The sequence below is a fragment of the Elgaria multicarinata genome, chromosome 9, assembly GCF_023053635.1.
Source record: "Elgaria multicarinata webbii isolate HBS135686 ecotype San Diego chromosome 9, rElgMul1.1.pri, whole genome shotgun sequence".
NCBI lineage: Eukaryota > Metazoa > Chordata > Lepidosauria > Squamata > Anguidae > Elgaria > Elgaria multicarinata.
In genome coordinates, this window is record NC_086179.1 from 2,537,148 (window position 1) to 2,548,607 (window position 11,460).

Here is an 11,460-nt window from a genome sequence, read left to right on the forward strand (position 1 = left end):
CAACATGCATACCAATGACACCTGCTGAAATTCCCTTTTCTATGCAACTGTTAAAGATACAGGAGCCCTGTCCTCCTTTTCGTATGGTCACCCTACCCCTAAAGGCTGTTGCCTTCTCAGCGGGGCTTTTTCCGGGTGCCTGAACTCAACTGGGCCGGTGGGGTAGGGTGGGGTTGAGGGAAGAGACCTTGGAGCAGCAAAGGAGAGAACAAGAAATGTCACCCTGGTGGGGCAGTTCAGATGTGACCATCCCATGAAGCTAAAGTGGTAGTGACGGTGGGGAAGAGAAACAGTCCGGGTAGAGCAGCCTTCCTCAACCTGGGGCGCTCCAGATGTGTTGGACTGCATCTCCCAGAATGCCCCAGCTGGGGCATTCTGGGAGATGCAGTTCAACACATCTGGCGCGCCCCAGGTTGAGGAAGGCTGGGCTAGAGGCTCGGAGGAAGTTGGGTAGGGTGACCACACGGAAAAGAGGATGGAGCTCCTTTACCTTTAACAGTTGCATAGAAAAGGGAAGTTTAGCAGGTGTGCTTTGTATGCAGGCAGCACCTGGTGACATTCCCTCTTCATCGCAACAGTTAAGGCTGCAGGAGCCCTGCCCTCTTTTGTATCTGGTCACTCCAGTATAGCTCCTGAACCATGGGAAAGACAGCCCAAGAGAGAGTCATGGCAGTATAAACCAAGGAGCTGGCACAACACTGGCCAGTGACTCAAGCTGTTATGGAAAGTATGCAGCCATGGCAAACGCCGTGAAGACAAGAGCAGTGCAAGAATACACACACACACACTCTCACACACACACCACGAGCCTTCAGAGAATACGACACCTCCTTTATTACTTGCATGTACAGAGATGTCCGCTGAAGGTTCCCATGAGGTGAAAGAGGCCACTAAGTGAACGGAAGAGCGAGGGCTGCAGCAGAGGAGGGGCGAAGGGTGCCTGGCAGGGGCTCATTCGAGCACTCTCTTGCAGAGACAGTGGTTTGCCTCCTTACAATCCTTGGCGACCACAGAGCCACTGCCCATTAAGACACAAACGGCCACTGGAAAAGAAGGCCAGTCCTGTAGTTCAGGCCTGCCGGGGAAAGGAAAAGACTTGCCTATAAAATGCAGCCTTGGCAACTAGAAGTTTCCTCTTACCTAATCCATCAGCAGCAACAACAAATAGCAAGTACTTGTTGCAAGGCAGAGATAAAAGATAATTTATTATTTATGTTACTTATTTATTATTACATTTATATCCCGCTTTTTTCCTCCTTAAGGAACCCAAGGCAGCGGCGTACATAACCCTCTTCCTCCTCTCTATTTTATCCTCACAACAAATACAAATATTTTGTATTTGTGCTTTTAACCTGTTGGTTGTTTTATTACGGTTTTAATTTTTGTGAACCGCCCAGAGAGCTTTGACTATTGGGCGGAATAAAAATGTAATAAATAAATAATAAATAAATAAGAATAGGCTGGCCTGCGAGTCTGTGCCTGGCCCAAAGTCACCCAGTGGGTTTCCATGGCTGAGTGGGGACTCGAACCCGGATCCCCCGACTCCCAGTCTGACACTCTTGCCACTACACCACACTGCTGTAGTGGGGGTGGGGAGAGCAATATCAGCCAAATTCTCCTATCTTGAATTTTCCAGTGTGTGTGTGTGGGTGTGTGGGTGTGGGGGTGTCTTATTTTAAATTATTGCACTCTATTTGCATTTAAATGATGGTTCAGTTATACATACTGTTGGATTCAGGGATTAAGATAGATGGAATTTGACAAGTCAATTCTTGCTTGGCTGCAAGCCTAGCACACATGTCTACCCAGGTGAAAGCCCCCCTTGAATTATTTATTTATGTATTTATTTATAAAGCCCCCCCCCTTGAATTCAACGAGACATACTCCAAAGTAACTGCAGCCCCCATTTCTTTTTGTTGATCTAGTTTGTCTCGGAAAACTAAGGCCAGATCTACACCAAGAAGGATATTGCGGTATGGAAGCGGTATATAAAAGGCAGGAGCCACACGACTGCTTTATAGCGGTATTGAAGTGCTCTGATGTCTGTTTGGGGCCCACTGACACAGACCATAGACCAATTTCATACCGCTTTCATAGTGCTAGATCCTGCTTGGTGTAGATTACATTAAAATGTTGAGATGTTAAAACGTCAAAATGTGAGACTTTAGATTCTAATTTCAAACAATTAACCACATGTGATATAAATAAGAACATCAGGAGTGCCCTGATACTGGATCAGACCCAGGGTCCATCTAGTCCAGCACTCTGTTCACACAGTGGCCAAGCAGCTGTCAGCCAGGGACCAACAAGACAGGACATGGTGAAACAGCACCCTCCCGCCCATGTTCCCCAGCAACTGGTGCACCCGGGCTTACTGCCTCAAATACTGGAGATAAAATTTCCAGAAATTTTGAAGCCATGGGGGGAAAACTCTTCCCCCCACAGACATTTCAGGGGGAAATAGGGGGGACTTATTTTTTAAGCGTTCTTCACAGATCTAAAGTCACTTTGTTACTTTAAGGCAGCTTTCCCCAACCTGATATCCTCCGGATATTTTGGATTTCAGCCTCATTGGGTTCAGGCAGCCTGGCCAAAGGACATGAATTCTGGGCACTGCCACTGCAGCCCAACACACTCAAGGTCAGCAGTTGCCTTTCGGTTCCTAAAGTTACATCATGTAGAACTTAACTTCCTCCAAAAATAATCATTGTATATTAAAAACAAACAAACATTGACAGTAAATTCAGATAGCAAAATTGTAATTATTGTCTGAATAAACTATGCTTTTAAATTTCAGATACCAAACATGACAAATTTATGAGCAAGCCAAGTTATACATAACAGGGCTGTACAAGCTTGGAGATTTGGCTTCGGAAAGTCGAAGCCTGTTGGCCACTTTAAGAGCGACCCACCATTTTATGATGGATCCGCCATTTCCCCTGCACAGCTCACGGGACCCAGTACTGTAGTAAAGTCCTACAACTCCCAGGATGCACTGCCTGGGAGGGAGGGACCTACTGGGGTCCCAGGAACGGCGCATGGCCGTGTCTTCGTCACTGCGATCGCCACTGCTGCGATCATCCGGGCACCGCAGCAAGCAGCCAGCCAGCCGCCGCAGGGATCACCCAGCCGCCCATGTGCTTCAGGACGCGCATGTCCCTGGATGGGGCGCTGCACATTCTGCAAGCATCCCCAGAGAGCCTGTGGGATCCACCCACCCCACCCCAGGATGGGAATTCCACAGCTATTCCCCACCACCACCACCCACTGAGAAAACTGCCAAACAAATGTAAAGCGCATGTAAATAAGCTGTGTGGCTTTTTAGCTTTGGTTAGTACATGCAGGTCAAACGTGCTAAATGCGATCCCTTTTCATTTAGGGCGTCAGAAGATTTTCCAATGCAAAATTTACCAGAAAAAACACATCACTACTCTCTTCCGAAATGCCCTCCTTCTATACCGCTCTCTAAAAGGAACCAAAGAGGCCCTGTCCCTTCACATATTTTTGCCTGGCCAAATCCTCCAGGCAGAAGGCCGAGTGTCCTCAGGACTGAATGGGGAAAGGCAGTGGGATGGGTGCTTTCGGCAGCAGATTCCAGAAAGGTCTCTATTTCCATATCTCTATCCTCAGTGCTACAATCACTGTAAGGAGATGTAGCAGAAAGGCAGGGCCGGCGCTACCGTTAGGCCAGCTAGGCAGCCGCCTAGGGTGCAGACCTCAGAGGGGCGCAGCACTGCCCTTTAAGGGTCACAGTTTTAAACAAATTAGCTGTTTTAAGAAAGAAAAACACAATAAAAGGAAAATATAATAGTTCAGGAACTCTTCTTGAACAGCTGAATCGAAGTTGGCAATTTGGGGTGGGTGTGGGCAAGTACTTGCCTAGGGCGCGAAACAGTCTGGCACCGGCCCTGCAGAAAGGGCCCTGCTTACGCTCAGCCCCTGTGGAGCGCACGTATAGTCAGTGGGGCTTGCTTCGAGCACAACTGATTATCTGAAGGCCTTGAAGAGACAGAGGCGGCAGGTGCAGAAGCTCAGACCACGAGGGTTAACCGTAGAAGCAGAAAAACAGGATTCGTGCAAAGTTTGAATGATGCCCATCCTATCCCAGCCATAGCATGGAGCTCATTTCTTCCTAAACAACAGAAAGGGGTGGAGATATTGAAATGGAGTCCTTTCTGGAACCTGCTGCCTAAAGCAATTGCCTCCCATTGCCTCATAATAGGGTCAGGTGGGGCCTAGGGGTGGGGTGGCAGGGGCGGGGGCGGGAAGCCTCACAATCTCAGGTGCAGGTTCTCTCCATCTTCCCAGTGCCAGATTTTCTGAGTCACGTTGTACTTCAAACCAATCCAGTAATGTTCAGGTATGCGCCCGCTGGCCTCTATGACGAACCATTTACGAGACTCCATCATCAGGAATTCCTGTGGAAGAGGGGGCGGGGGACGTAGACCATGTTTGCTATTGTTACAAGCTCCAAGGCTTCAGGATTGTTACCTGAGTAAAGTCACCTGAGTCAATAAATACATGGGTTAACAGGTGCATCTTTACAAGTTTTACAACTTTACTGATCATCCTGGGCAACCAGGATGATCAGGTGTCTGGAAACAAAGCCCTATGAAGAGAGACTGAAAGAACTGGGCATGTTGAGCCTGGAGAAGAGACGATGGAGGGGAGACATGAGAGCACTCTTCAAATACTTAAAATGTTGTCACACAGAGGAGGGCCAGGAGCTCTTCTCGATCCTCCTAGAGCGCAGGACATGGAATAACGGGCTCAAGTTAAAGGAAGCCAGATTCCGGCTGGACATCAGGAAAAACTTCCTGACTGTTAGAGCAGTACGACAATGGAACCAGTGACCTAGGAAGGTTGTGGAGGCCTTCAAGAGGCAGCTGGACCACCACCTGTCAGGGATGCTTTAGGGTGGATTCCTGCATTGAGCAGGGGGTTGGACTCGATGGCCTTGTAGGCCCCTTCCAACTCTGCTATTCTATGATTCTGTCCAGCTCCCCAATACTACGGGCATCATCAGACGAGTGTTTTATTGCACGCTCGTTATTGGGCACTCACGGGTTTTCTCAGGTCCCTCTCCCGACATCGTCTGCCTCCTGTGTGCCTCCCGCCCCTTTCGGTCTTCTTCACATGACAAAAAGGCCCCCGGTAAGTCCATATTATTTTTAAAGGCGGAAGTTGCCACTATCTCCTGCTCTGTGTAGGAGAAGTGTTGCGATAAAGACAGCCCACTGAACGGGCCACGTGCACTTTTTTACTTCCTCTTTCACCTCTCTGAGAGAAAGAGGAAGTATCGAGCAACGACAGCGACGGTAGGCAAGCGTGATCCCCCCACCCCAGCTCTACAACCCACCCAAACCGCAGGGGAAAAAAAAAAAACCAAGGAGCTTTCACCAGTTCTCCTTCTGAGCTCCCAATTAAAAGACCGGCTTTGTACTCCTGGCAGTGGGCCATGCATTTTCCCCAGGGTATGGCTGCAGAGATGCGCAGGTAGCACGCGTGTCCCCACTGGATCCAAGGCTCTTCGCACGCTTTACAACTCAAAGCTGGGGAGAGAAAGGGCAGGGGGTGAGGCTGGCTGCTCTGCTCCACCCCAACCCCCAGCAACGGTCCAGAATGCTCCCCTTCCCCAACACTCATGCACTCCAACCAAAATGTAAGTTAAAATAATTAGGCATGTGCTCAGCTCCGATTAGGAGCGGAGAAGCAGTAGTGGATTGGCCTGCTCCGCCTTACCCAGAGGCGGAGTAGAAGTGGACCGCAAACCCCTAGAAGCAAGGCGAAGAGAAGCGGCCATTTTTCAGAGCTCCTAGTTCAGGCGGAGCGCTCCGATCGCCATCTTGAAACATTTCACCCATAGGATTGCATTGCGGAAAACAATCGGGGATAACTGGGTTGATTTTTAAGCTATCGTTCTGAAAATTCTTGTGCACAGAGAGTCGTGGATGGGGGTCATTTTGAGACTACTCTCACCTCTCTGCGTGGTGCGGGTCGCGCGCTAGAATTTTTTTAAAAATCGGCGGGAAAAATACCTTTTTCAAAGGGCTGAGGGGCAGAGTCAGCTCCCGGTCATGATGATCCCAAAGCTGGAGGAGGGCATAGGCAAAACGGGTAACTTGGGATTCTGGGAAACTTCTCTTTCTTAATCTGAATGGACTTTTCCCAGTGTTTTTTAACACAGTAGCCCCACCAAATGCACAAACACAACCTGAAATCATATACTAAGCCAAGAATAAGAGATAGAAACACAGCACTGCTACCCACCCTAACTTTGGGGAACAACTGAAAAGATGCGGTGCAAGGGGATGAGCTCCCCTAGGGCATCTCATCGTGGACGTGCCCCCACTCTCTCCTGTACTGGAAGGCCATCAGAGCCTTCCAAAGAGAGTAAAACGGTGGAGCAATGCCTATCATGAGTCGAAGTGAGCGTTTACTTCTTAGTGGTGGAGCGATGCCTGTTATGAGTTGAAGTGAGCGTTTACTTCTCAATCTCAGAGCTGTTGGTGAAGCAATGGCTTTCTTGAGCTGAACTGGCAGCTGCTTCCCCCTCCCCCGGGCACGTCCCCCTATTGCTGGTAAAAGACAGATATAGCCTTTTTTAAAAAATTCTTCTTGCTGTTTATTGAGCAACACTGCTGCTTTTAATTCCACCCCTCCTTTGTTTATTTGTTTATTTATTCCATTTTATATGCATTACTGGCTTATCCTTAGCTCACTTCCTTATGCCCCCAGAAGTGCCAGCTGCATGCCTGCCTGCCTTCCCTCCCTCCTCCCCTGCCCACCTCGCAGGGATGTTGTGTGTGTGTGGCTTTGACTCAGGGGAGAAGTCCTTCCTGCGCTCACTTGGAGTTTTGGAAGTTCCAAATTTTGCAGGTTTAAGCCCCGCCAAAAAACAGGGGATGATGGGACTGCCTTGAGTCTCGGCGTGCGTATGTATCCCTGGATAAGCTGTCATGGTGGTGAGTTTGAGGTTTTTTTTTAACGTGCAAAATTGACGGAGCTATGGAAAGGGGTGTTGGATTTTCATAAATTCCCCAAAAATCAGGGGATGATGGGACTGCCTTGAGTCTCGGTGTGCGTATGTATCCCTGGATAAGCTTTCATGGTGGCGAGTTTGAGGTTTCTAACGTGCAAATTGACGGAGCTATGGAAAGGGGTGTGAATGGGTGTTGGATTTTCAAAAATTCCCCAAAAATCAGGGGATGATGGGATTTGCTTGAGTCTCGGCGTGCGTATGTATCCCTGGATAAGCTTTCATGGTGGCGAGTTTGAGGTTTCTAACGTGCAAATTGACGGAGCTATGGAAAGGGGTGTGAATGGGGTGCCCGATTTTCAAAAATTCCCCAAAAATCAGGGGATGATGGGATTGCTTTGAAACTTGGCGTGCGTGTGTATACCCCCATGAGGTGTCATGGTGCCAAACGTGAGGTTTCTAACTTGAACAAAAAAAAAAGTTGTATAATTTTTTAGCTTTCAATGCAAGCCTATGGGGGGGGGGGAAACGGAGCTCCAATCTGGATCCGGAGCTCCGAACGGAGCGGAGCGGAAGTGGGCGGAGCGGGGGCGGGGCGAAGCGGCCCGCTCCGAAAATCACGGATCTGCAAGTGAAGCGGAGCGGGGGGTCCGTGCACACCCCTAAAAATAATAAAGCCCTGACCCCTCTCCCCCCAACCCCCGATTCCCCCAGCTCAGTTCCTTCCCTCTACTGATACCCGCTACTCGCAGAGAGGAGAGAAGAAGCCAAGACGGGAGGCCACACCTCCCGCAGTCCCGGGACAATCTCGAGACTGTGTGAAGTATCGGATTTTCTTAGGGATTATTTATCCCTGGAAAAACCCGTTCTCGTCCTCCCTCCCTCCCAGGAGTCCCTGTGCATCATTTGGACGCACAGGGACTCGGCTGTGACCAGCCCGGATTTTGGGGCAGGTGTAGAAACGGCCTAAGGTTCCTCATAAGCTTACAAGGCAACAGGGATGATCAGGGGTCTGCAAACAAAGCCCTATGAAGAGAGACTGAAAGAACTGGGCATGTTTAGCCTGAAAGAACTGGGCATGTTTAGCATGTTTAGCCTTCAATTATCCATTGAAGATGGAGGGGAGACATGAGAGCACTCTTCAAAGACTTAAAAGGTTGTCACACAGAGGAGGGCCAGGATCTCTTCTCCATCCTCCCAGAATGCAGGACACGGAATAACGGGCTCAAGTTAAAGGAAGCCAGATTCCACCTGGACATCAGGAAAAACTTCCTGACTGTTAGAGCAGTATGACAATGGAACCAGTGACCTAGGGAGGTTGTGGGCTCTCCCACACTAGAGGCCTTCAAGAGGCAGCTGGACAACCCTCTGTCAGGGACGGTTTAGGATGGATTCCTGCATTGAGCAGGGGGTTGGACTCTATGGCCTTGTAGGCCCCTTCCAACTCTGCTATTCTATGATTCTATGATTCTATGAGGGACTCCTCAGTGAAAAGCAGGGCCAGCTGAAGCCGTTGGGTTGCCCCAGGCGAAAATAACAATTTTGCTCCCCTTTCGCTTCGTTGTTGTGGGGGAAGAACTGTATTTTCTCGTTGAGGGTTGCTTTCCCCTGCTCCCTATAAGTGAAAAGGCCAATAATGGGGAAATCATGTGTGTGTTTGAGATGGGGGGAACTTATATTCCTCTTGGAGGATATTCCCAATTGGTGCCCGTGGTGGCCCAGGGGTGAGGGGGGAACAGAGGGGAAGGCGCTGTACATCTCTCGGGCTCCTTGGACACTCACTTCGGTTTCCCGCTTCGTGCCTCACAGCCCTCTTCAGCCTGTTCTCCCAGCGTTGCATACGAGAAATCGCAACGTTCATGTAATTCACCTCCCTGATGACTGAAACAAATAAGGAGTGGTTAACCAAGAGGTGCTCTTGTGGATCGAAGAGATGTTTCTGCAGGAAGGAGCCCTCCCTGCATAGTCCAGCTGTTTACAGGGCAAAGGTGGCCAGAGGATACTCCCTGGGCTCATCTACACCAAGCAGGATATTCCACTATGGAAGCGGTATGAAAGCAGGATATAAGAGGCAGGAGCCACACTGCTGCTTTATAGTGGTATTGAAGTGCACTGACAACTTTTGGGGCCCATTGACACATGCCATATACCGCTTTCATACCGCTTTCATAGTGCTAGATCCTGCTTGGTGTAGATGCATCATGGGCCCCAACAATTGTCAGTGCACATCAGTACCACCATAAGAGCTTCATCACACCAGGGTTATACTGTGCAATCACTGCAAATTGCGTGCAAAGGACTCTGAAGTTTCCCAGTTTACAATCTGCTTTGACTGTGAAGCACTCCCAGGCATCCTGCTTGAATTGTGCTTCACATATAAAAGAACTGACCTATTTAACTACCTCTTTAGGAGCGAATCTTTTGTTGTTCTCTGAGCAGCTACTGGGGGCGCCGGAGAATGATATGTTTAAAGTACAAATTAAAGAAATGCTTACATCTGCGTAAGTTTTAAAGATAAAGACATCAAAATTGGCACAGTAATAGATATTAAGGAAGGCTTTAAGCATACCAAATTTGAATCAGATTGGGCCGTCCTTTGATTTGTAATGATTTTTTTTTTTTTACATTTCTCCCCCTTAAACCCTTTTACTGGTAAGCAAAGGATCTTAGGAGCGCTGCCGCCCGGGGTGTGATTTAGTTAACAACAACAACAACAGTGACAGCTTAGCACTGTAGGGGATAATTTGAGGGAAACGGGTACGTGGGATGAAGCCCTAAATCAGTGGTGTGGCTCCTGCCTTTTACATACCACTTTCATACCACTTTCATAGTGGAATATCCTGCTTGGTGTAAATAAGCCCCCTGTCTTGCTTCCCAAACCCAGAAGGGCAGGTAGAATCTACGCCCTGCTTCCTCTAACTGGTTGGGGAATTTTCAGTCGCGCAATTCAGATTTTGAGGTCTACATTAGATCCCCAAATTTGACACCTGAGCTTTGGAAGTTAAGGGCTTTTCTACACGAGGCTTTTAACCCACCACTTTACTGAGGCTTCTATTTCTGGATTCTTTAGGGGATTCTGATAGGTTTCCACTTAGTCCTATAAAGCTGCTGACTCTGGCTTGGCTCTTCGGTCATCCCTGAGGGGCAAGCTGACGTGCTATACAGCTGCATCTCCTATGTAGCCATTGGCTGAGGAGGGCAGCGTTCGCCATCAAACTACCTGTTTGTGAATCCTTACCCAATTGCCTGAATGTTCGCGTACTTCGCTTGTTGGACTCCAGAAATTTAGCCCTTGACAAAGGCTAGAAAATACTCATGTGATGGCACGGGTCTTGAGAGAGTTGGACGTAAGTCCCTATATTGCAACCCAGCCATAACTTCTGTGCTGATTTCCATGTCGAACAGGACAAGGGATGCCCCCTCCTGGGACTACAGGAACAACTAGAGACTGGAGGAAAAGAGGCCATGGGAAGGTGGGTGTGGAGGGTGAGGGTGGGTTTTTTTAAAATCTATTTGGCTCACACCACATATACTTACAGGCACCAATAAAACTAACCAGAATGAAGAACATGAGCAGCGCTGCAGCCGCTAGAGCAAATGAAGATATGGGCCACCAGCCGACAATGCCGAAAAGGCCTAGTGGAGAAAAAAGAATATTTATTTTAGATATTTCTATCCTGCCCAAGAGCGTCACCAGACGAGCGTCTTATCGCACGCTTGTTACTGCCCACTCATGGTTTTTCGTGGGTGCTTTTGACGACGCCATCTGCCTCCCGCAGGTCTCCTGCTCCTTCTGGCCTTCCTTCCACAACAAATAAGACCCCAGGGAAATCCGTTTTTTTATTTATTTATATTGTAAGTGAAACATGCTGCCATTTCCTGCTGTGTACAGGAGAATCAGCACAATAAAAACACTCTCTGAATGGGTCACGTGGTCATTGTTTACTTCCTCTTTCTTCCGCTGTGTGAAGGAAGAGGAATTATCGAGGGACAGAAGCGGGAAGGAAACCGATGGTAAGGAAATGCGACATTTCCCCCATCTGATGATGCTCTTAGGATAAGAAGAAAAAGCAATGAATATAATCTATCTATGGCGATTGCTCGTGTCCGAGTAAGACTGTCTTCCAGAGTTAGAGACTTTAACGGTGGGTTTGCAGATGACTGTGGAGGCTGATCCTGGATCCGTGCAGCCTCCCATCGTGAGGACACAGGTTCCCAGGTGGAAGACAGTCACGATGAGGATTTGCTTAGCTCGTTTATCCCTGTCACCCTGTCTTTGCTCTTCTTCAAAATCCATAGCACCTTTGGTAATTGCCAGCCTCTAGTTGAGACACAGTGACTTATTAAGGCTATTCCTGTGCTGCAGTTAGGTAATTTTAGATACAGGTCTTAATGGTCTTACCAGGGGGGAGAGTGGAGTGGGGTGGAGGGGGGGGGCTTTAGAAGCCCCTGGTATTAATTTAGTTGTGAAGCACGCAAGT